The 25,583-nt window shown below is 44.3% G+C and overlaps 1 protein-coding gene across 1 annotated transcript in view; it reads left to right on the top strand.

Annotated features, from left to right (window-relative positions):
- NCMAP (non-compact myelin associated protein) overlaps window positions 1–25,583 on the top strand; it is a 115,733-nt gene that overhangs the window by 39,556 nt on the left and 50,594 nt on the right. The gene's annotated exons all lie outside the window — the stretch shown is intronic.

The following is a 25,583-nucleotide window of genomic DNA, read 5'->3' as shown; positions in this document are numbered from 1 at the left end:
TCCTCTCCAGTTCTGTCAGGTTGGATGGTAAACGTTGGTGGACAGCCATTTTTAGGTCTCTCCAGAGATGCTCAATTGGGTTTAAGTCAGGGCTCTGGCTGGGCCATTCAAGAACAGTCACGGAGTTGTTGTGAAGCCACTCCTTCGTTATTTTAGCTGTGTGCTTAGGGTCATTGTCTTGTTGGAAGGTAAACCTTCGGCCCAGTCTGAGGTCCAAAGCACTCTGGAGAAGGTTTTTGTCCAGGATATCCCTGTACTTGGCCGCATTCATCTTTCCCTCGATTGCAACCAGTCGTCCTGTCCCTGCAGCTGAAAAACACCCCCACAGCATGATGCTGCCACCACCATGCTTCACTGTTGGGACTGTATTGGACAGGTGATGAGCAGTGCCTGGTTTTCTCCACACATACCGCTTAGAATTAAGGCCAAAAAGTTCTATTTTGGTCTCATCAGACCAGAGAATCTTATTTCTCACCATCTTGGAGTCCTTCAGGTGTTTTTTTAGCAAACTCCATGCGGGCTTTCATGTGTCTTACACTGAGGAGAGGCTTCCGTCGGGCCACTCTGCCATAAAGCCCCGACTGGTGGAGGGCTGCAGTGATGGTTGACTTTCTACAACTTTCTCCCATCTCCTGACTGCATCTCTGGAGCTCAGCCACAGTGATCTTTGGGTTCTTCTTTACCTCTCTCACCAAGGCTCTTCTCCCCCGATAGCTCAGTTTGGCCGGACGGCCAGCTCTAGGAAGGGTTCTGGTCGTCCCAAAGGTCTTCCATTTGAGGATTATGGAGGCCACTGTGCTCTTAGGAACCTTAAGTGCAGCAGAAATCTTTTTGTAATCTTGGCCAGATCTGTGCCTTGCCACAATTCTGTCTCTGAGCTCTTCAGGCAGTTCCTTTGACCTCATGATTCTCATTTGCTCTGACATGCATTGTGATCTGGAAGGTCTTATATAGACAGGTGTGTGGCTTTCCTAATCAAGTCCAATCAGTATAATCAAACACAGCTGGACTCAAATGAAGGTGTAGAACCATCTCAAGGATGATCAGAAGAAATGGAAAGCACCTGAGTTAAATATATGAGTGTCACAGCAAAGGGTCTGAATACTTAGGACCATGTGATATTTCAGTTTTTCTTTTTTAATAAATCTGCAACAATGTCAACAATTCTGTGTTTTTCTGTCAGTATGGGGTGCTATGTGTACATTCATGAGGAAGAAGAATGAACTTAAATGATTTTAGCAAATGGCTGCAATATAACAAAGAATGAAAAATTTAAGGGGGTCTGAATACTTTCCGTACCCACTGTACATACACTTTTTTTGGATCATATTTTCTATTCCGCTATTTAATCAAAAACCTTTGGGGATCAGTTAAATTGGGGGATAGTCTGTGTTGGTACGTGTGAGAGAGATCCACCTTTCCAAGTTGTTGGGGTTCATCTCATACTTCTGAAGGTTTGAGGGTGCTGCCTGTTCCATACCCCCCCTACTCCTCATCTAGCCTTTTAGGGGTACAAACAATAGTAATTGGGGCCTAGTGTGGTTGTGTACGTGTGATATACATACACTTTTTTTGGATCATATTTTCTATTCCGCTATTTAATCAAAAACCTTTGGGGATCAGTTAAATTGGGGGATAGTCTGTGTTGGTACGTGTGAGAGAGATCCACCTTTCCAAGTTGTTGGGGTTCATCTCATACTTCTGAAGGTTTGAGGGTGCTGCCTGTTCCATACTCCCCCTACTCCTCATCTAGCCTTTTAGGGGTACAAACAATAGTAATTGGGGCCCAGTGTGGTTGTGTACGTGTGATATACATACACTTTTTTTGGATCATATTTTCTATTCCGCTATTTAATCAAAAACCTTTGGGGATCAGTTAAATTGGGGGATAGTCTGTGTTGGTACGTGTGAGAGAGATCCACCTTTCCAAGTTGTTGGGGTTCATCTCATACTTCTGAAGGTTTGAGGGTGCTGCCTGTTCCATACCCCCCCTACTCCTCATCTAGCCTTTTAGGGGTACAAACAATAGTAATTGGGGCCTAGTGTGGTTGTGTACGTGTGATATACATACACTTTTTTTGGATCATATTTTCTATTCCGCTATTTAATCAAAAACCTTTGGGGATCAGTTAAATTGGGGGATAGTCTGTGTTGGTACGTGTGAGAGAGATCCACCTTTCCAAGTTGTTGGGGTTCATCTCATACTTCTGAAGGTTTGAGGGTGCTGCCTGTTCCATACCCCCCTACTCCTCATCTAGCCTTTTAGGGGTACAAACAATAGTAATTGGGGCCTAGTGTGGTTGTGTACGTGTGATATACATACACTTTTTTTGGATCATATTTTCTATTCCGCTATTTAATCAAAAACCTTTGGGGATCAGTTAAATTGGGGGATAGTCTGTGTTGGTACGTGTGAGAGAGATCCACCTTTCCAAGTTTTTGGGGTTCATCTCATACTTCTGAAGATTTGAGGGTGCTGCCTGTTCCATACCCCCCCTACTCCTCATCTAGCCTTTTAGGGGTACAAACAATAGTAATTGGGGCCTAGTGTGGTTGTGTACGTGTGATATACATACACTTTTTTTGGATCATATTTTCTATTCCGCTATTTAATCAAAAACCTTTGGGGATCAGTTAAATTGGGGGATAGTCTGTGTTGGTACGTGTGAGAGAGATCCACCTTTCCAAGTTGTTGGGGTTCATCTCATACTTCTGAAGGTTTGAGGGTGCTGCCTGTTCCATACCCCCCCTACTCCTCATCTAGCCTTTTAGGGGTACAAACAATAGTAATTGGGGCCTAGTGTGGTTGTGTACGTGTGATATACATACACTTTTTTTGGATCATATTTTCTATTCCGCTATTTAATCAAAAACCTTTGGGGATCAGTTAAATTGGGGGATAGTCTGTGTTGGTACGTGTGAGAGATATCCACCTTTCCAAGTTGTTGGGGTTCATCTCATACTTCTGAAGGTTTGAGGGTGCTGCCTGTTCCATACTCCCCCTACTCCTCATCTAGCCTTTTAGGGGTACAAACAATAGTAATTGGGGCCCAGTGTGGTTGTGTACGTGTGATATACATACACTTTTTTTGGATCATATTTTCTATTCCGCTATTTAATCAAAAACCTTTGGGGATCAGTTAAATTGGGGGATAGTCTGTGTTGGTACGTGTGAGAGAGATCCACCTTTCCAAGTTGTTGGGGTTCATCTCATACTTCTGAAGGTTTGAGGGTGCTGCCTGTTCCATACCCCCCCTACTCCTCATCTAGCCTTTTAGGGGTACAAACAATAGTAATTGGGGCCTAGTGTGGTTGTGTACGTGTGATATACATACACTTTTTTTGGATCATATTTTCTATTCCGCTATTTAATCAAAAACCTTTGGGGATCAGTTAAATTGGGGGATAGTCTGTGTTGGTACGTGTGAGAGAGATCCACCTTTCCAAGTTGTTGGGGTTCATCTCATACTTCTGAAGGTTTGAGGGTGCTGCCTGTTCCATACCCCCCCTACTCCTCATCTAGCCTTTTAGGGGTACAAACAATAGTAATTGGGGCCTAGTGTGGTTGTGTACGTGTGATATACATACACTTTTTTTGGATCATATTTTCTATTCCGCTATTTAATCAAAAACCTTTGGGGATCAGTTAAATTGGGGGATAGTCTGTGTTGGTACGTGTGAGAGAGATCCACCTTTCCAAGTTGTTGGGGTTCATCTCATACTTCTGAAGGTTTGAGGGTGCTGCCTGTTCCATACTCCCCCTACTCCTCATCTAGCCTTTTAGGGGTACAAACAATAGTAATTGGGGCCCAGTGTGGTTGTGTACGTGTGATATACATACACTTTTTTTGGATCATATTTTCTATTCCGCTATTTAATCAAAAACCTTTGGGGATCAGTTAAATTGGGGGATAGTCTGTGTTGGTACGTGTGAGAGAGATCCACCTTTCCAAGTTGTTGGGGTTCATCTCATACTTCTGAAGGTTTGAGGGTGCTGCCTGTTCCATACTCCCCCTACTCCTCATCTAGCCTTTTAGGGGTACAAACAATAGTAATTGGGGCCCAGTGTGGTTGTGTACGTGTGATATACATACACTTTTTTTGGATCATATTTTCTATTCCGCTATTTAATCAAAAACCTTTGGGGATCAGTTAAATTGGGGGATAGTCTGTGTTGGTACGTGTGAGAGAGATCCACCTTTCCAAGTTGTTGGGGTTCATCTCATACTTCTGAAGGTTTGAGGGTGCTGCCTGTTCCATACCCCCCCTACTCCTCATCTAGCCTTTTAGGGGTACAAACAATAGTAATTGGGGCCTAGTGTGGTTGTGTACGTGTGATATACATACACTTTTTTTGGATCATATTTTCTATTCCGCTATTTAATCAAAAACCTTTGGGGATCAGTTAAATTGGGGGATAGTCTGTGTTGGTACGTGTGAGAGAGATCCACCTTTCCAAGTTTTTGGGGTTCATCTCATACTTCTGAAGATTTGAGGGTGCTGCCTGTTCCATACTCCTCCTCCTACTGCTCAACCATCCTTTTAGGGGTACAAACAATAGTAGTTGGGGCCTAGTGTGGTGGTGTATGTGCGAGATACATACACTTTCTTTTTGATCATATTTTCTATTCCGCTATTCAATTAAAACCTTTGAGGATCAATTGAATTGCGGGATAGTCTGTGTCGGTACGTGTGAGATCCACCTTTCCAAGTTTTTGGGGTTCATCTCATACTTCTGAAGATTTGAGGGTGCTGCCTGTTCCATACTCTTCCTCCTACTCCTCATCCATCCTTTTAGGGGTACAAACAATAGTAATTGGGGCCTAGTGTGGTTGTGTACGTGCGAGATACATACACTTTTTTTCATCATATTTCCTATTCCGCTATTCAATAAAAACCTTTGAGGATCAATTGAATTGCGGGATAGTCTGTGTCGGTACGTGTGAGATCCACCTTTCCAAGTTTTTGGGGTTCATCTCATACTTCTGAAGATTTGAGGGTGCTGTCTGTTCCATACTCCTCCTACTCCTCATCCATCCTTTTAGGGGTAGAAACAATAGTAATTGGGGCCTAGTGTGGTTTTGTACGTGCGAGATACATACACTTTTTTGGATCATATTTCCTATTCCGCTATTCAATAAAAACCTTTCTAGGGCAAGATCTTAAATTACAGAAATATGAGGAGACCGTCAAATAAGGGCCGTGGCCTGGGTCGTGGTGCTGCTGGTAGAGCTCCTGTTGCAAGGAGAGGACGTGGTCGATCTGTGCCAGCTACACGCACAAGTGAAACACCTTCCTCAAGTGTGAGTAGGCGACAGAACCTGCATCAGTATTTGGTAGGGCATCAAACGCCCCTAGAAGTGATGAGGCCAGAACAAGTTGAGGCGATAGTAGATTGGTTTGCTGCTGACAGTGCCTCCAGTTCCTTCACATTGTCTCCCACCCAGTCTACTGCAGAAAGGTCAGAGTTGGCACCTGCAGCCAATGTCCAACCGTCTTTCACCTCACCCCCTTGCAAATCAGGCCAGCAGTCTGAGCCCCAAGCCATACAGCAGTCTCTTATTCTTTTTGAGGACTCTGTCAGCAGGGTTTCCCAGGGCCATCCACCTAGCCCTGCCCCAGAAGTGGAAGAGATTGAGTGCAGCGATGCCCAACCACTTATTTCTCAAGATGAGTACATGCAAGGATCATCGCAGCACGTCTCCGATGATGACGAAACGCAGGTGCCAACTGCTGCGGCGTTCAGCATTGTGGAGACCGACAAGGAGGGCAGGGGTGAAGACTGGGTGGAAGATGATGTGGAGGACGATGAGGTCCTCGACCCCACATGGAATGAACGTCATGCAGGTGACCTGAGTAGTTTGGAGGAAGAGGCGGTGGTCGCACAGAGCCACCAGCACAGCAGAAGAGGGAGCAGGGTGCAGAAGCGGAGCGGCCGTGCCCTAGACACTACGCCCGCTACTGCCCAACGCAGCAAGGGAACGAGCGCACCAAAGTCAGCTCAAAGGAGTTCTCTAGCGTGGAAGTTCTTTAGAAAATGTGCCGATGACAGGACACGAGTGGTTTGCACCCTGTGCAATCAGAGCTTGAAGCGAGGCATAAACCTTCTCAACCTGAGCACAACCTGCATGATCAGGCATCTAAGTGCAAAGCACGAGCTGCAGTGGAGTACACACCTTCAAAACCAAGAAACGTCTCTGGCTCATCCTGCTTCCTCTTCTGCTGCAGTCTCGGCCGCTCCAGCCACATCTGTAGTGATACCGGCACCTGCCACCCCGCAAACAGACGATCTGTCAGCAACACCACCACCTGGGTCACCAACAACCATCTCCACAATGTCCCGTGGAAGCGTTCAGCTTTCCATCTCCCAAACACTTGAGAGGAAGAGGAAGTACCCCCCTACCCACCCGCGATCCCTGGCCCTGAATGCCAGCATTTCAAAATTATTGGCCTTTGAAATGCTGTCATTCCGTCTGGTGGAGACGCACAGTTTTAAAAACCTTATGTCGGTGGCTGTCCCACAGTACGTCGTGCCCAGCCGCCACTACTTTTCCAGGCAAGCCATCCCTTCCCTGCACAACCAAGTGGGGGAAAATATCAGGTGTGCACTGCGCAACGCCATCTGTGCCAAGGTCCACCTAACTACGGATACGTGGACCAGTAAGCACGGTCAGGGGCGTTATATCTCCCTAACGGCACACTGGGTAAATGCAGTGGCGGATGGGCCTGAGGCGGATAGCAATTTGGCGCATGTCCTTCCACCACCGAGGATTGCAGGGCGCTTCAGTTTGCCTCCTGTTCCTAACTCCTCCTACTCCGCTTCCTCATCCTCTACCGCCTCCTCATCCGGACAGCGTAACACCTTCACCACCAACTTCAGCACGGCCAGGGGTAAACGACAGCAGGCAGTTTTACAACTTGCCTGTTTGGGGGACAAACCACACACCGCGCAGGAGTTGTGGAGGAGCATGGAACAGCAGACAAATGAGTGGTTGCTGCCAGCGAGCCTCAAGCCCGGCCTGGTGGTGTGCGATAACGGGCGAAATCTCATAGCAGCTCTGGGCCTAGCCGGTTTGACGCACATCCCTTGCCTGGCGCATGTGCTGAATTTGGTGGTGCAGAGGTTCCTTAAAAACTACCCCGATATGTCAGAGCTGCTGCAGAAAGTGCGGGCCGTTTGTGCGCACTTTCGGCGTTCTCACCCTGCTGCTGCTCGCCTGGCAGCGCTGCAGCGTAACTTCGGCCTTCCCGCTCACCGCCTCATATGTGACGTGCCCACAAGGTGGAACTCCACCTTGCACATGCTGGAAAGACTGTGCGAGCAGCAGCAGGCCATAGTGGAGTTTCAGCTGCAGCACGCACGCGTGAGTCGCTCTGCGGAACAGCACCACTTCACCACCAATAACTGGGCCTCCATGCGAGACCTGTGTGCCTTGTTGCGCTGTTTTGAGTACTCCACCAACATGGCCAGTGGCAATGACGCCGTTCTCAGCTTAACTATCCCACTTCTATGCCTCCTTGAAAAAACAATTCGGGCGATGATGGAAGAGGATGTGGCACAGGATGAGGAGGAGGAGGAGGATGAAGAGGTAACATTTCCAAGGCTTTCAGGGCAGTCATTCGCAAGGGGCTCCGAGGGTGGGTTCCTGCACACGCAAACGCCAGGGACGCAATTGTCCAGCAGGGGCACAGTTCTGGAGGATGAGGAGGATGAGGAGGAGGAGGAGCTGGAGGAGGAGATGGAACCATGTTCACAGCAGGGTGGCACCCAGGCCAGCTCATGGCCATCACTGGTGCGTGGCTGGGGGGATACAGAGGACACGGACGATACACCTCCCACAGAGGACAGCCTTTCGTTGCCTCTGGGCAGCCTGGCACACATGAGCGATTACATGCTGCAGTGTCTCCACAACGACCGCCGAGTTGCCCACATTCTAACTTGTGCTGATTACTGGGTGGCCACGCTGCTGGATCCCCGTTACAAGGACAACGTACCGTCCTTAATTCACTCACTGGAGCGCGATCGCAAGATGCGCGAGTACAAGCGCACGCTGGTAGACGCCATGCTGCTGGCATTCCCATCTGACAGCGGGGCCACAGTGGAAGCACAAGGCAGAGGAGGAGGAGGAGGAGGTCGCCAACGCAACCAGGGCACCGCCAGCACCTCAGAAGGCAGGGTTAGCATGGCCGAAATGTGGAAAAGCTTTGTCAGCACGCCACAACAAACAGCAGCACCAGCAGCTCAGATGGAACGTCTTAGCAGGAGGCAGCATTTTACCAACATGGTGGAGCAGTATGTGTGCACACGCCTACATGTAGTGAATGACGGGTCTGCCCCCTTCAACTTCTGGGTCTCCAAATTGGGCACATGGCCTGAGCTTGCCCTTTACGCCTTGGATGTGCTGGCGTGCCCTGCAGCCAGTGTATTATCTGAACGGGTATTTAGCACGGCTGGGGGCGTTATAACAGACAAGCGCAGCCGCCTGTCCAGAGACAATGTGGACAAGCTCACGTTCATTAAAATGAACCAGGCATGGATCCCACGGGACTTTTCCGTACCTTATGCAGAATAGCAATGGATACCGACCTTACCCACCCATTGTTCCATTTTTGCTCTTTCTCACTCTTTTGGGGTGTACCCTCATTTAAAATTTTTGAAAAGAAGCAGTGTTGGCTACCTCGTCCTCCTCCTCAGGGCCAGATTAATGTAGGGGCTATTGGAGCTGCAGCTCCAGGCCCCTACCTTTTATATAGGCCCCGGGTTGGCCATATTCACTGTTACCGCTCTTCTGTCACTTGTAAACACAGAAGTCTGGCTTCTATGCTCGCTTCCCCAGGCAGCACCCTCAGAACCTCCCCACACAGCGTGAAGGCCGGACAAGGAGGGACAGTTGGCGATGCATGGATGTGTTTATGGGCTTCAGAGACAGCATCCCATGTTGAATTAGGCATGCATGGCTGCACCCTTCCTCCTCTGGGTGCATGGCAAGGCACGGCCCTTAAGGCCCTTCAAAATCCTCAGCACCAAGCCCATGATGCTGTTAATCCGGCCCTGGTCCTCCTCCACCGCCGCTTCCACCTACACCGCCCATAGGTGTGCGCAGCCTATTGCATTAAGGTGTGCACCCCAAAGTTGAAATACACATGCATGTGTTTGCCAGCAGGGAGAGTAATGTATCGGGGCCATGTACCTGTAGGCAAGGAGAAATAGAGCAGAGCAGGTCCCAGGGAGATCTTTCCCATCTCCTCACTGGCAATGCTATGTGCCCTAGGTGATTAGGGTGTGCCCAGGCACACCCAGCACACCCTGTGCGCACGCCTATGTCACCGCCACATCCACCACCACCTCAACCTCCCTCCTACTCCATATGGGCCTCGTCCTTCAGAGATGAAGAAGAACATTGTTTTATTTTTCTGTTTTTTTTTGTTGTTTTAAGTTATTTCCCTATCCACATTTGTTTGCAGAGCACTTGCCATGCTCTTAATTACGTTTTGCTGCCATTTGCAGCACTCTAGCCCTTTCCTTTGGTGTTTTAGAGCCATTTTAGTGCCTTAAAGTTCGGGTCCCCATTGACTTCAATGGGGTTCGGTGTCCGGGAAAAGTTCGGTAAAAGTCCGGGACACGGACCCGGACTTTTTTTTAAAGTTCGGCCGAACCCGTCGAACACGGACATCTAGGTGTCCGCTCAACCCTAGTCACTATATATTATTATTACATTGAATATATATAGATATTATATATATATATATATATATATATATATATATATATATATATATATATATATATATATATAGATATTTTTTTTTCTTATGATACTCTTACTGCTGTAGCGAATAATACATTTGTTCATTACATTGGAAGCTGGTTGTAGTAGAGGCTAAGGCAGGCCATACAAGGTTTGAATCTTAGGTGTTCGATCAGATTATCGTTACCCATTAGATTGTGTAATGGAAGTGACGTTCCGACCAAACTACTTACTGCTACTTACTGCGCATGCGCTATGCGTTCCAAACACTTCATAATCTGATTAATAGCGGTAATCGGCGGCAGCGGACATCTTACTACACCCCACCCAGTTACGTCTTCAATTTCAGAGTAATTTTAGCAATAAAATGAGCGTATATAAATAAATAAATATGGTATATTGACATCTGTGATGCTGTTTTGATGTTACATTTTGTAATAAGCAGTAGGAAGGTGGTGGAGGCCATGTTGGTACACCCCCCACTGCTCAGCGCTTCAGGCTTTCAAAATTAAACATCCAAACAGCATCACAGTTGTCAATATACCATATTTATTTATATATGCTCACTTTATTGCTAAAATTGCTATGAAATTCAAGACGTAGCTGGGTGTAGTAAGATGCCCGCTGCCGCTGTTGTCGAACAGTCTGATGGGGTCTGTTGATATTGAAGTGGAGAAGTTTGTGGAATGCATAGCTCGTCGTTGAACGCATGTTGAAACATATAGCACATGCGCAGTAGTGTTTTTTGGTCAGAACGTTACTTCCGTTACACAATCTGATGGGTAGCGGTAATCTGATGGAACACCGGTTCAGCAAGAACAGGCCGAGATTTGATCTGTGTATGGGCAGGTTGAATGTACCAAGTTGATTGATCGATCAAATTGGGTACAGCCAGCATGCCAGGTTTTACCTATGATTATCGCTAGTCCCTGCTATAGCTGCTAGCAATAATCACTGTCTTCCCCCGATGGAGACGGCTTCCCCCACCCTCCCCCACCGGGAGAAGACAATGGGCCAGCAGGAGGGATTCCCCTGTCAGCACTGTCTGTGTTGATGGGGAAATTGAGCAAATATATCTTTCCTGCAGGAAAGAAATTTGCTCTGTGTGTGGTCGCCCATATACTGGACAAAGAAATGTAAAGTAACGCAAGTTCCAATAAGAGAAGTGTCTACGAGGACAGTAGCACAATTGACTGGATTCATTTGTACTGTGAATAAACACCAATCTTTCTTAAATGGGGCACACAATATTGGAGAATCAGAAGAAAAATTCTGTACAAGGAACGATCGTTCGATTTTCGTACAGTGTGTACACAACTTTCAACATCTGATTCAGACTTTCCAAGCTTCTGAAGGGACAAACTCCAAAGTTTTCCCGTACGTGGACAGAACTAACGATTTTCGTTTAGTTTGTACTGTTTTCGTATGGTTTTCAGAAAAGTCGGATACAAAAGACTGCGCATGATCAGAAACAATAAAAAACAAAACAAGCCTTTGTCGTTCAAGAATTTTTATACAATTAATACCATCCTCGTTGTCAACCTGCTGTGAAACCCTGAGGAAAACCACACAATCGTTAGTTTGATTTTCTTAAAGTGTGTACTGGAATTTAGGCCCGTTATACATGGGGGTAATGATTTACTGATTTTTATACTCAGGATCTTGTTGACAGAAAGATGCTGAGTAAAATATTCTAGAAAAACCTTTTATAAGCACACATATAGGTATGTAAAGGCACGTAAATAGACGAGTAAACTTCTTCATTGCCAGTGTAGCGCCCCCCCAGTGTTGTAATATACTCATTTATACTCGCGTAAACATGCTTATAGGTGTGTAAACGCGTGTATGTGATTAAACTACTGCACTCAAATGTAACATTTTCTCTTTTTGTTTTACTGCTCTGTACTCATCACTCTATTACTGATCTTTACTCAGCTGTGTTCCATAGACAGAAATGCATCTTATTTCAAATCAGTAAAAAACATGGTGTTTTTACTCCTATGTGCCTTATGGCAGATACAAGAGCAATGAGTGCCGTAAAGTGGACAGTTCATATGGAACATTGTGTCAGAATAAAACATTGCAATGACTGGTATGCATAAAATGGCAAACTGCCAAGAGAGTATAGACATGAATATTACATAATGATGGCAGTGTAATTACCAACTGACAGCACCCCTGCAGGGGAATGGTGTTGGGCATAGGAGGCAATGTCAGAACTTGCCTTACGATTGTGCAGGGGAGGACTGGGCCAGGGGGCAGGGAGGCAATTGCCCCCTGGGCCACTCTGATGCCCGATAAGAAGGCTGCACTGCTTTTGCCAAAGACATGCCTAAAGGATTCCTGGTGAAGAGAAGTAAAAAGTCCCTGCCGCTTACCCACTTAGTGTGGGTTGAAGACAAGGACAGAGCGCAGCCCTCCCCCTCAGCATGGATGGTGTAAACTTTGTCTGAGCAAAGGCCGGTTCCTTGTTCCACTGGAGACTCTCCTCCCTCAGCCAGCCCCAGCCAAGCTGTCCCAGCTCCCTCAACCGCCCCCTGCTGGCCAGGTCGGGAACCCAAATTTGGCCGGTGAGTAGAGAGTACCTGAAGCAGAGCTTCAGCCTGGAATGGGGGACAGGAGAAGGCCGGGAAGAGAGAGAGTTGGAGGGGGGACAGAGTCACTGCACCATGGGCCTCTGGTTTGTACTTTCCCCCTGGGCGTAAAGTTACCAGTCAGCCCCTGCGATTGTGTGTCCAGTTATGGGGGTTATTAGAAATATGCATACCACTGGTGTTTGGTTATCGTCTGTTGAAAGTGGTTGTAAAGGATTTTTTTAAAAAATAACAAACATCTCTATACTTAACTGCTCTGCGCAATGGAATTGCACAGAGCGGCCCTGAACCTCCTCTTCTCGGGTCTCCCTGCCGGAGCTGCTGTCTCCTCCTCTGTGTCCAGTGCATGCTTGCTCCTGAGCCCTGCTGCTGTATCCATTGGCACAGACAGCGGGATTCAGCCCCACTCCCTTGTCACTGGCTTTGATTGACAGCACCGGGAGCCAATGGCTCTCGGCGCACCAGCAAAGCCAGCGAGATCCGGAAGTGAGGGGAGAGAAGAGATGCAGGCATGCACAGCACTGGATTAAATTAGGGCTCAGGTAAGTAAGGAATGCATTAGGGTAAAAAAAAATGTAGGCTTTAGAACCACATTAATGTTGTCAATGAAATATTATGGGGATAAACTAATTTACTCATTACTTACTACTATAGCTCCACTCATTCTATCCTCAGTCCTCAGTGAATGTGTTACTGATTACAATGTAATATATATATATATATATATATATATATACCAAATTGGATACATACAAGTTGACTATTCTGTGTATACTATGTTAGTGGCTTCCTAGCATTCTGGATCAGTTTTGTATATGGAACATTTTGTGACTTTCCAGTACGGGGGTGAACCTTCACTAATATGGTTTTTGATCATCCTATAGCTCTGCATACAATACAGAGGTTACTCCCAAATGTACTGACTTTTTCTACAATATTTTGAAGAATAATGTTATCTATGTATTTATACATTGTTTTTTTTATTTCCCAATGATAAAAAACATTCCTAGGTAGGTGCTAAGCAAAGCATATATGTGACCCTGTTCTGCTTATCAGGAGGGTCTGATCTGTTAGTTAGACTGTCACATGCTTCCAGGTGTGACCTGTTGAGTCTGGGGTTTCTCCCCACTGTATCCAATGAGGGACCTTGTTGGACAGTGGAGGAAACCTAGCCAATAGCACACCAGAGTTTATGACTGTCCCAGTGGGTGGGCATTGCTGCAATGCATCCTGGGATTGGGAATAAATCCGGAGGTAGCATGTGACAGGGTGTCTTTGGGCGGGAAGCCAGGTCCCAGGAGTAGGGTGACGGCTGTCTCTCCTCCTGCTGCTGAGGAAGGTGGTCCAGACGGTCGGCCTAGGGACCAGGGGTTGAGCTGTGCTGCAGAACGATCCAGTGTGCTGACCAAGTGGAGCTGCTGGGCAGAATACTTCTGGAAAAACAATATCGTGAGTACTCAAGCATCTGCCCAGGGGTCTTCCTAAGAGAGGGGACCACTCCAGAAGGGGTCAAGGGGATCCAGAAGACAGCTAACCCAGAATAATACGGTAAGGGGGGTGCCAAGTTGTCAAGCCCTGAAAATTAGAGGGTAAAGGGGCGCTGGGAAGGGCCCTGAAGTTGCTCAGCAGTGCAGTCTTCTATAAAGGACAGCTACCTCAGGAAAGGAGTGCCTTAGGAAGCTAAAAGGACTCTTTCACAGTTAAAGGCAAAGTAAAGCAACCGGCCTAGCCATGACTAGAGTCAGTCAGCATTAACCAGCGTCAATCAGCATTTTCTATTACGTCCCAGCATATTGTGCATAGTTCAGTTTAATTGGAGTATCCCACTCATCCCTTCTTCTATCCAAGTTCCTAATAAAACATTAGAAAAACAAAGAAACTGGACTGCTCCTTGTCGGAGGTGAAAACACTTGGAAATATGTCAGAATGGTCTACTGTTGCTAATGGTAACCCAGGGGAACCCACACACAGCAGCTCCCATGGGAGTAGAGCTACATATGGTATTATATCTTCCTGATTTTTAGCCCTGATGAAGGAGGGGGCCTTCAACCCTCAAAACACATTGCGGGGAATTCAATAAAGCTGCTGCTTTATCCCACTTTTAATTTGTTGCGCCAGATTCATGAAGCATCTGTGACAGTGACTCGTGCACCAAATTCAGGTAGTTCTGAAATGCGCCACTTTACATCGTGGCGCAATGCCCGTGTCAAATTTAACATAAAATACCGACATTTCATATTTTACGACAGTGGAGCTAATTAAGATCAACTCTCCCTTGGCATGCAGAGAGTTTAAAACAGGTACATGAATTTGGTGCACGCTGCACTTCTTTTAGAATGCACGTGAGACACTTTTGCAAAATCTGTCTGTTCCAGTCTTTATGAATTCCTTATGAAATTTTACCAAGATTTTTAAACTTTTACTGAATCTGCACTTATCTTAGGGAGGAACAATAGTGATCAGGACAGGCTGCCAGTAGCCAGGCATGAGATCTTTACTCAATTCTATCACTTCAGTACAACCAGCCTACCCATGGATGGATTGATTAACACTTAGATATATCAGTCTTTCTATATGTGAAAGATAAGGCACCTACTATGGGTGCATTTTGGAATATCTCTCCTACTTTACAAACAGATAAGCAAAAGAAGTTCCCAAATCACTAGATTGCCAATAAAAGTAACAGTGGTGGATTGGTACAGCCCAGCTATCCATAACTGAACCACTGAACCCCCAACCTGCTAATCTGTGTGCTTTGCCCTGCAAGTGTAGCTTTCAGTGCTGGTTTACATTAATGCGATGCGGGAACCCTACAAATTCACTGCGTATCACACCAACTCACAGGCAGTTCACACTGCCATATGCGAACTACTGGGAGTGTCAATACAAAGTTAACGACACCCCCAGATTAGTTTGTATATCGCAGTGCAGGAATCGGATCGTATAGGTATGAACACCCATGCGATCCGTTTCTGGTACGGACCAAAAAAATGGTCCTGCACGACTTTGGTCTGAATGCGATGCAAATTCAGCCATATAATCTGTATGGCTGAATTCGCATCACACAGACATCTCATGTGATTTGCAGAGCAGTGCGCTCCGAATCACATGCGATGTCTGACATCGTTACAGTGTGAACTGGCACTCAATTTCCTGGGGTGCACTTAAAACGGTAGAAAACCGCCGGCTTTTGTTTTTTTTTTTTTTTAAACCTGCAAGACAAAGTTATAATGTGCACATTATGTGAAACCTACCTTAAAATTAAGCCCCCCAGTGGTGCGCTGTCACCGCTGACAGGGCTTCTACCCCTTCTACCTTCCCCCAGTCTTCCTTCTGGGTTGGTGGGCACCGGTCCTTTAATTGGACAAGCCGCAATGAGTGCATGTGTGTGGGGGCGCTGTTACGGCACGGGACTCTGAAGGAATGACACGGGTATGCCGCTCCTTCAGAGCGCATGCAATGTCATCGGCAAGTAAATATCTCCTAAACGGTGCACATTTAGGAGATATTTACTGTACCTCTAGGTAAGCCTTATTATAGGCTTACCTATAGATAAAAATCTAGCAAGGGAGTTTACTCCCACTTTAAAGCCTGGTACACATGATGAGATTATCGGACAAATGACTGTCCTTTTTTTTTGTTCATGCTAGTCTCATATCGAAAATGAAGAGGTTACTAAAGTATGAAAATTCTCGTACGACAGAATAAAATTTGAAAATGATGTAATGTGTTGTATTGTAATGGTACTATATTTTCGGACGAAACCTGTACTTAAATAAATGAAAATCTGGTATTGTACAGGAAAGATTTTGTGTTTGTTCCTTCGGATAATTTCTGACAAAAGCTGTGTACTAACCATCAGATTATCGTATGATCACTTCGAAATCGGTATGTACGGGCCTTACGCCTCTCCATATTAGGTTTCAAATGTTGATAGCCTTTCACACCTATCTGTGCCTTCAGTGTGCTTTATTTCATCAATGTACACTTTTTTTTTTCAGGCTAACACTGTGCAGACAATGTTTGTCAGGATTAGATTTGGTATTACAAGATTTCATGTCAAATTACAGGAGGAACCGAAAATACAAACAACTTTAGCATTTTTTAGTGCCTTTCTAAAGAGAGACTTGTATTTTTTGTCAAAATATTACAGGGAGGCAATTCTTTGCCAAATCAGAGAGAGTATTCATTATTTAAGCCGGGCTCCACAGCTGTATTCAATTGCTGTGTGTCTTTCTCAACCCACTTGTAAAAAAATCCAAGAAATTTGATACAAACATAATACAAAAATGTTTTCCTGCCCTGCGAACAAACTTGCGTTTTCTCAGTTCAGTAGCAAATCTTTTACTTCCTTGGTTAGGAAGTGTAACAGAGTTCCTATTCATTGGGCAAAATCATTTTATATCTTGACTTGTTTGGGCCGATGAGAGATAAGACTTGAGGGACTGCAAATGCAGTACTGAGATGTTTACGTAGAATTGCAGATTACTGACTTCAGAAGCAGCGTTATATCTATCATGATTGCAAAGAGGGGCCTCACTTATATAATTTGCAAATATGATGTGAATGTTGTTTTGTATAACTTGCTAATGTACGTATGGTAACCAAAGATCATTAAAGAGAAAATAAGAAAACTGCCATTGCCAATTTGTTTCAGCCTTTTTGCCAAATTACTTAGTAAAGGCCTGTATACACGATCAGAAAATCGTCCAAAAAATGCCGTTTTCAGAGCGATCATACAAAAATCTGATCTTTAGTACCCTGGTTTCGTCCAAAATTTTGTCCGAAAAGGGATAAGCACGAAAATGTTGCTTGTACGATACCAGATCGTACAATTTTGGCTTATTCAGTAAAGTTTTCTTTGAAAATAGAATACATCTACAATATTAAACATTACAGCACTTCCAAATTTTTATTCTGTTATATGAGAATTTTCAGAGTTTAGCAACTTCTTCATTTTCAAAATCAAAACTAGCATGCAAAAAAAAAAAAAAACAGACGCTCATTCGTCTGATAAATTTCATCATATGTACTAGGCTTAAAGTGTTACTAAACTCAGATCCTGCATTTACTATATCTGATCTCTTGCAGTACACAGAACATGGAAATGCAATTATTTTAATAAATATAAACTGATAAATACCTTTTCTCATCAGCTGTAAATAGCAATTAGAGCAATCTTGTGACTTGTATCAGGGAGTGCTTTGTAGGAGGAGTTTTAATTTCTCCCACGATTGTCCTATCAGGCTTCAAGACCCTTTATTCTTTTTCTGAACATGTCTGGACAATGCTGATTGGCCCTGTACTGATCACATGTACCTTCCCAAGAAAAAAAAAATCATCCATCAATCAAGATGTGACATCCCACCCACTGTGTTCTTTTTTAGTTACTGAACATGGAGGAGGATGGAGGGATTGGGCTGTCATTTAGGATCTGTATACACGCCCATATGTGTGATGTTAATGCCATGTGACCTGAATAGCTCAGCTAAAACCAGGAAGTGTCCTATCCAGCAATTGAGACCAAACTAAGCATGTGCAGCTGAACTACATTTACTGTGTCTTATCTGGACTTGTTCAGAGTGAACGTGCAGGAGGGGGAGGATCTGTGCATAAAGGATCATACAGCCTTTTTAAATTTGCCCCAGAGGTCAGTCATTTGCATGTGTATGCAAATAATCATGCGTTAACCACATGTACACATATACATTTAATGCAATAGAACAAGGGGCTCCAAACTTTTTAAGCAATGGGCCAGTGTCTTGTCCTAAAGATTTAGGGGGGGGGGGGCAGACTATTTCTAATGGGAGTAGAAAATGCCCTAATATTAGTGGAAATAAACATTATTGGTTATAGCATGAAGAATAGTGCCCCATTGTTGGTATCAATGGGAAGAATATTGGTGCAACAATGGTGTCAATGGGATGAATAGTGCCCCATCAATGGTGTCCAGTGGGAGGAATAGTGTTCCATCATTGGTGCCCCATCGATGGTTTTAGTAGGAGGAAGAGTGCCCCATCAATGTTGGCAGGGGGGGGGGGGGATTAGTATCTCATCAATTGTGTCAGTTCAAAGACTAGTGCCCCATTGATGGTGTCAGTGGGAGGAATAGTACCCCATCATTGGTGTCAATAGGAGAAATAATGCCTCATCATTGGTGTCAATGGGAGGCTTAGAGTTCCTTCGATGGTGTTAGTGGGAAGAACGGCACCCCATCATTGCTGTCAGTTGGAGGAATAGTGCCCTAAGGGTCAAATAAAGGCAAGAAAAGGACCTCATCCAGCTCCCGGGCCGCAGTTTGGGGACCAATGGGGTATAACAATGATACATGTGTAAAAACTGTATGGCATCTACACACTTATATGCGTGTAAACACTGCAAGCACTTTACAGATCGTTTCATGCATTTTTTAATGCAAGACTCTTTCTGCCAGCAAGCTTTTATGTAGATGATCAGTAATTTCATTACAGTCATGTACATGTACCCTAAAGATACAATGTCATCTGCCAATTCGGGGCAGATGGACAGGGTCCCCTAATAGCCATACCCACAGTAAGGTATACTCATTGATCCACACTCCTTAGCCAGAGACCTACCTTGCTGTAGTGCCGGCCCTAAGTGCCGCTGCCCTCAAAGCGGCCCCAGGGCAGTCGGCCTACCGGGAAATTTCCCGGTATCCTGGTAAGCCAGTCCGGCCCTGGCCACCTCCCTTCTGTAGGAGTCCACCCTGAGTAAGCCCCAAAGTAGTACAGGGTTGAAGCATACCTGGGAGGGTGACGTCACTGCCCTCTCTATGCGACAAGTGTTCAGGCCTAGGAATGAATCATTCAGACAGACCTGAATACACTCACATGGGGGGTGGGGGTTCATTCTCTCCCTTACCAAGAAACATTGGTGCATTAAAGGAATGTGGTAAGGTGACAAAAGAGTGTGGTTGGCTGTGTATACCCTGCCGGTGATATATGGGCAGGTAGCAGTGTCTTATTAATTAGCCTTCAAAATGTAGCTTCAACTAATTTAGCCAGATTTGCTTTCCAATGTTTAGGCTATGAAGGGCTTATCTAGGATTGCTTATTTATTGGTACTGAACATCATTGACTTCCCAATTAGTATGTTAAATAAAAATTATGTTTTATTACAATCGGCGTTCAAGCAATGTATAGTAAATGACACTGCTCTTGTGAAGAGAAACCTAGTTTCTCTGAACAATGACATGATCTTTTTTGATGGATGCCAGATCACCTAATTAGTTCAGGAAGAGGAGAGTAGATTTCTTCTGCCCACTCAGTGCGATGGTTCTTTGTTCTCAGCCTTGGCTGTTTGCTTACAGTGAGGAAGAATGCGGCAGAAAGACGTCAGAGGAAAAAATACCTGTCCACCTATATACATTCCGCCGAAAAGAAACAAAATATTGACTAAGACATAATCCCTCAACTTTTCATTCACTGTCTCTTAATGCAGCTCATAGAACCTCAGTACACATAGCTAAATAGTATATGATACAAACATAAAGCCCTTTTTTAAATATTATATAGGCTCATTAATATTACTTGTCTCGAAATGGAAGTGGTATACTCTAGAATTTTCTATTTATTGTACTACTAAGAAGAAAAAAAAAAAAAAAGGTTGATTTACGAAAGAGCAATGAATACAATTTAGAATTGCCGAAGTATAAGCCCAGGGACGGATTCCCGTCACTAGAGCCTATAGGTACACAACCTTTGGCACCCAGTCTTATACAAAGGAGTTTCTGGTCTAACTAGTCCTGATCTATCATAAAATATTGCAACAAAGTGTAATTAAGCTTGTAAGAAATCACCATTTCTTGTAAAGATAAAGGGAATACGGATAGCCAAAAACTTTATGGAGAAAAGCAACCAAATTCCATGGCAAAAATCAGGTTCCCTTCCTTGCCAGGCAGGAATGTGCTGTGTGGCAGAGTTATGAAAATCTCAGGATTGGATGGAAATAAAGATAAATACTTTGACAGGTAAAACAGCTGACCTATGTATTTAATTTGTGTATTAAGATATTTGCCTGGAGTTCAGCTTTAATGTGCAGTACACACCAGGCACATACCATGTACATCAGGGTATTGCCTATCCTACGGTTTGGAGTTGATAACTAAGGGGTAGCACAGACCATGTCAGAAGCCATATATAAAGGGCATTTTGTCAGAAGACGATCTTGCAGCAGTTTTATTGTTTTCTAAAGTCAAATACAAATTGGTAGCTATAAATATACTTGAGAAAAACTATGGGGCTGCCTTTGCTGACCTGAAAATAATAGTTGCCTGACTACTATCCTGATCCAGTTGCCTGACTACTATCCTGATCCTATGGCTTCAATACTTTTGAGCCAGTAATCCGGAACAAGTATGCAAAGACAAAAAGTATTAAAGTCGGAAGGTGAGCATGGCAGCCAGACAACATTATTTCAGTACGAGACACCAGCAATGGCAACTTCCATGTTCCTTTCAGAAAAGGAACGCTCCTGGGAGTTTGCTTTTGATGAACAGGACCATGACTATAAGAATGCAGTGTGATGTCTTACATTTTCTGGTGTAAAAAGGTCAGTCCACAGAAATCTGTAGTTCAACTATAGAAAAAGTATGGTGGGGTAAATGACTGCTGCCACCTTATGTCCCCTGGGGTACCAGCAGGGAACTCTTAAATAGCTGTTGAATTTGTTCCCACCTAACTTGGAGTCTCATGCTCCCGCTTTGAGAAAATGGTTCTCAATCCTCCTTCTGCATTTTGGAAGTTCAAAAGTGGCAGTAGGGTACCCAATAATCACTATGAAAGTGTACAAACCTGGGAACTCAATGAAAGTACATAAATTTTACTTTAGTATACAGTGCAGACCTATAATGCCATTGTATTTGGCAATATATATAGACATGTGATGAATGGATAGTAATTCTTTAAAAAACTGCATTCTTATTCACTAACAGTGGACAAATATAGAATAATATTAAAGATTATACAAACATGTTACAGACACATTACTAACACATTTCACTGGCATTAATGTCACTAGGGGAGATTTACTAAATCTGGAGCACTCAGAATCTGGTGCAGCTGTGCATGGTAGCCAATCAGCTTCTAACTTCAGCTTGTTCAATTAAGTCTTGACAATAAAACATGGAAGCTGATTGGTTGCTATGCACAGGTCAGCTGCACCGGATTTTTCACTCTCCAGTTTTAGTAAATCAACACCACTGTTTAATTGTTATGGGGGACTTAAAGCGACATTAACCACTTGCCCCCTGTCATATAGCAAAATGACAGTGGCAAACTGGTTTCACTATCCTGATTGGGCGTCATATGATGTCCAGCAGGATAGACCGCTCTGCACGCGCCCGGGGGGCGATCAGTGGTGCGGTGTGTCACTCTGACAAACCGCATCTCTGATCCCGGTAAAGAGCCTATGACGTAGGCTCTTTACCATGTGACCAGCTGTGTCCAATCACAGCTGGTCACATAGTAAATAGGAAGTGCCGTTGATCGGCTTTCCTCAGCTCACGCCTGTTTACACTCACTCTCACTCTCACTCGTCAGCTGGAGAGCCACTCACGATCTCCCGCAGCTATGAAAGAAGGATGTAAACACAGCCGTCTGTCTGAATCTCCCTGAAGTGATCACAGAGGCTATGTGATCCTGCTATATAGGATCGCATGTCTCTGTGATTACTTCACAAGCCACGCCCCCTGACAGTTAGAATCATACCTCTAGGGACACATTTAACCTCTTGATCACCAGTACAGTTAACCCCTTCCCTGCCAGTGTCATTTTTACAGTAACAGTGCATATTTTTAGCACTGATTACGGTAGTAATGTCACTGATACCCCCAAAAGTGTAAAAAAATGTCAGTTAGGGGTCTGATCTGTCCACCGCAATGTCGCGGTCATGCAAAAAAAATTGCAGATCGCTGCCATTACTATAAAAAAAATAAATAAAAATGACATAAATCTTTCCCGTAGTTAGTAAGCGCAATAACTTTTGCGCAAACCAATCAAAATATGCTTATTGCTATTTTTTTTACCAAAAATATGTAGCAGAAAACAAATTGGCCTAAAATGTTAAAAAATTTCGATTTTTACATTTTTTTTTGAGAATTTCATATAAAAAAATGTGAAAAATATAATTTTTTCAAAATTGTCAAAATTTTTTTGTTTATAGCGGAAAAAAAAATTGCACAGGTGATCAAATACCACCAAAAGAAAGCTCTGTTTGTGGGGAAAAAAGGACATCAATTTCGTTTGGGTACAGCGTCGCACGATCGCACAATTGTCCGTTAAATTCACACAGTGCTGAATCGCAAAATAGGGCCTGGTCATTGAGCAGCCAAATCCTCCGGTCTGAAAGTGGTTAAAGAGGTTTTAAATCCACATATTTTTTTTTCTTCACCCTGAAAGAGAAACACATAATGGGCTAGTATGCATCGCATACTAGCTCATTATGAAATACTTACCTTAGAACGAGCCCCCGCCGTGCCGCCTGATTACCTCTATGACGGGCGACATGTCCAGTCGCCCGTCTTCCGGGATCGCGGCATCCGGCCATCTGATTGGTCGGAGCCGCGGTGCGCGGGAGCTGACGGTCACGGCACAGGGCTCTGAAGGAACGGCACGAGCGGCCGTTCCTTCAGAGCGCATGCGCCAGTGACATCACTGGCTGCATGTAAGGTAAATATCTCCTAAATGGTACATGTTTAGGAGATATTTACAGTACCTATAGGTAAGTCTTATCATAGGCTTACCTATAGGCAGTGCTTTAAGTGGGCCGGTACGCACCGGTACTCAGTACCGCCACTTCTGCAAAAAGCTCTTGAGAGTACCGCCACCTCTCCCTGCGCCCAGAACGTGATTTTAGCGTACCGGTACGCAGGGCCGATCCACTGTTGCAAAGGGGGGGCGCTGCTCTGCAGACAGAACAGTAAATCCATCGATGCCGGCCGCACCGCTGACCGCTCTGCCTCTGCTGTGCTTCCTTTCCTCTGTATCACTGGTGGTTGCTAGATAGCCTACCGCTTGGCGTCTAGCAACCAGTGACCAGAGATGTATAGTAACGAAGTAGAACTACTTAAGTACTGTACTTAAGTACCGAAATGCGGTATCTGTACTTTCCTAGAGTAGAATTTTTTTCTCCTACTTCTACTTTTACTTCACTACATTTTTTCGATGATTTCGATACTTCTACTCAAGTATTTTTTTTTGTGCTGCATAGTTACTCGTTACTTTTAAAAAAATTACCACTGCCAGAACAGTAGATGGCAGGTTGCATAAAGCTCAAAAAAATGTGTATAATGTCATTTGTAAATCAGCGCATACGAAAATAAAGGCTGTGTATAATAAAAGCTGCTATACCAAATCTTTCCAATAAAAAGAAAATATGAAACAAACAAATAAATGGTGCTACAGCGCTTAAAGTGCATCAAGAAACTACTAACAAACACAGGTTAATCATTTGAATAAATCATTTGAAATAATAAAAAACAATATGATGTTCAAACTTTTGACTTCTTTCTTTAATAACTACATAACACAGTACTTGTACTTCTACTTTCAGTACTTGAGTAGAATTTTTTTTTCAAAACTACTGGTACTTTTTACTTTTAGTACTTAAGTAGCAAATTTTTTGAAAAAACTACTTGCAATACTTAAGTAAAAAAAATGTTGAATACTTTAGTACTTCTACTTAAGTAACTTTTTCTGTGAGCACTTCCACTTCTACTCAAGTCACTTTTTGATCGAGCACTTGTACTTTTACTCAAGTAGAAATTTCGAGTACTTTATACAAGTCTGCCAGTGACGTCATACGCCCGGCCCGCCGCCCCAGCATTCACAGCGGCGAAGGAACTTATTCCTCCGCGCGCGCGCCTAAACAGTGCTCCATCCCCCACCCCCTCCAGCAGTGCCCTGCCCGGTGTGGTGTCCTGACTCCTGCGTCTGCCAACTCCAAAGAGAAAGTAAAGCCTGGCTGCCGCTGCTTATCACCCCACAGTGCCCTAGATGCCTGCCACCTGCCACCACAGCACCTGCCTGGCCTGCCAGTGCCACCACAGTCAGTGCCCTGCTGTGCCATCCTTCCTTCCACCAGCACAGCACATTAGATGAGTTACCAGGCCCAAAACCAACCTGGCTTCATCTTAGTTCCTGCCTGACATTTGGCCTCTCAAAGCTATCTAGAGCTTGTAATGTATGATACATTACAAGCTCTAGATAGCTTTTAGAGGCCAAATGCCAGGCAGGAACTAAGATGAAGCCAGGTTGATACATTATGTATCCCTAATATTTGCCAATGCTTTGTGAAGGTCAGAATTTAGTGATAATGATAACCTGCACCTGATGGACACTTGACTGATTATATGGACTAATATTTATGAATTTAATACATATGAATTTGGAGTATATTTAGTACATGATTTTGCGAGATTTGCACAGTATTATTCTGCACATGTTTGCACATTTGCACTATTTTTCAAAGTTTAGGATATTTTTACTTTATTTAATATTTTAAGCAGCGCTGCAACATTGGGTTCACAATGATAACCTCAGTCATGTCAGAATCCAGTGATGGATCTATATCAGAATATGGTGATGATGAGTGACCCCATGTAAGAATATAGTGTAGGCCCTATATGACAGCATGATGGCCTTATATCAGAATAGAGTGAGGACTGAATGGTGAACCTGATATTAGAATAGTCTCATGTCATATGGTGATATGGTCCATGTCGGAATAAGGTGATGGCCCAATGTTAGAATACCTCAGGGGATGAGGGGAGTCATCAAAAAAAAAATATAGGCTATAAAATAGAGTACCGGCACCTCTTTTGGGCCACTTAAAGCACTGCCTATAGGTACAACTTGCAGAGGAGGGTTTACTTCCTCTTTAATGGAAAATGGAAAAAAAAGGGAGGGGCCAGAAAAGTGGAGGGAAGGGAAGAGGCCGCGCACCACGGCCTATATATATTATAGTTTAAATTATATCTGAAATGCCATTAAAATAAAATACATAGGTTGCCGTTGATGACTTCCTTCTGAAAATGCTAATTCTGTGACTGCCTTGCTGGTTCTCTGACAATTGCTCAGCATACATGTTCCTGGCCAGTGACTCAGAAGGTATTTTCAGAAGGGTTCAACAATGGTAGCTTACATATCTCTCATGACAGGTTTCTTTGAAGGGCAGGAGGTGAATGCAAGAAAAGGCCATACCATAAAGCTAAACAGTTTCT

The sequence above is a fragment of the Pelophylax lessonae genome, assembly GCF_965119305.1.
Source record: "Pelophylax lessonae genome assembly, chromosome: 2".
Taxonomy (NCBI): Eukaryota; Metazoa; Chordata; class Amphibia; order Anura; family Ranidae; genus Pelophylax; species Pelophylax lessonae.
The sequence above is the reverse complement of the archived record's forward strand: the minus strand, read 5'-3'. Positions and strand labels throughout refer to the sequence as shown.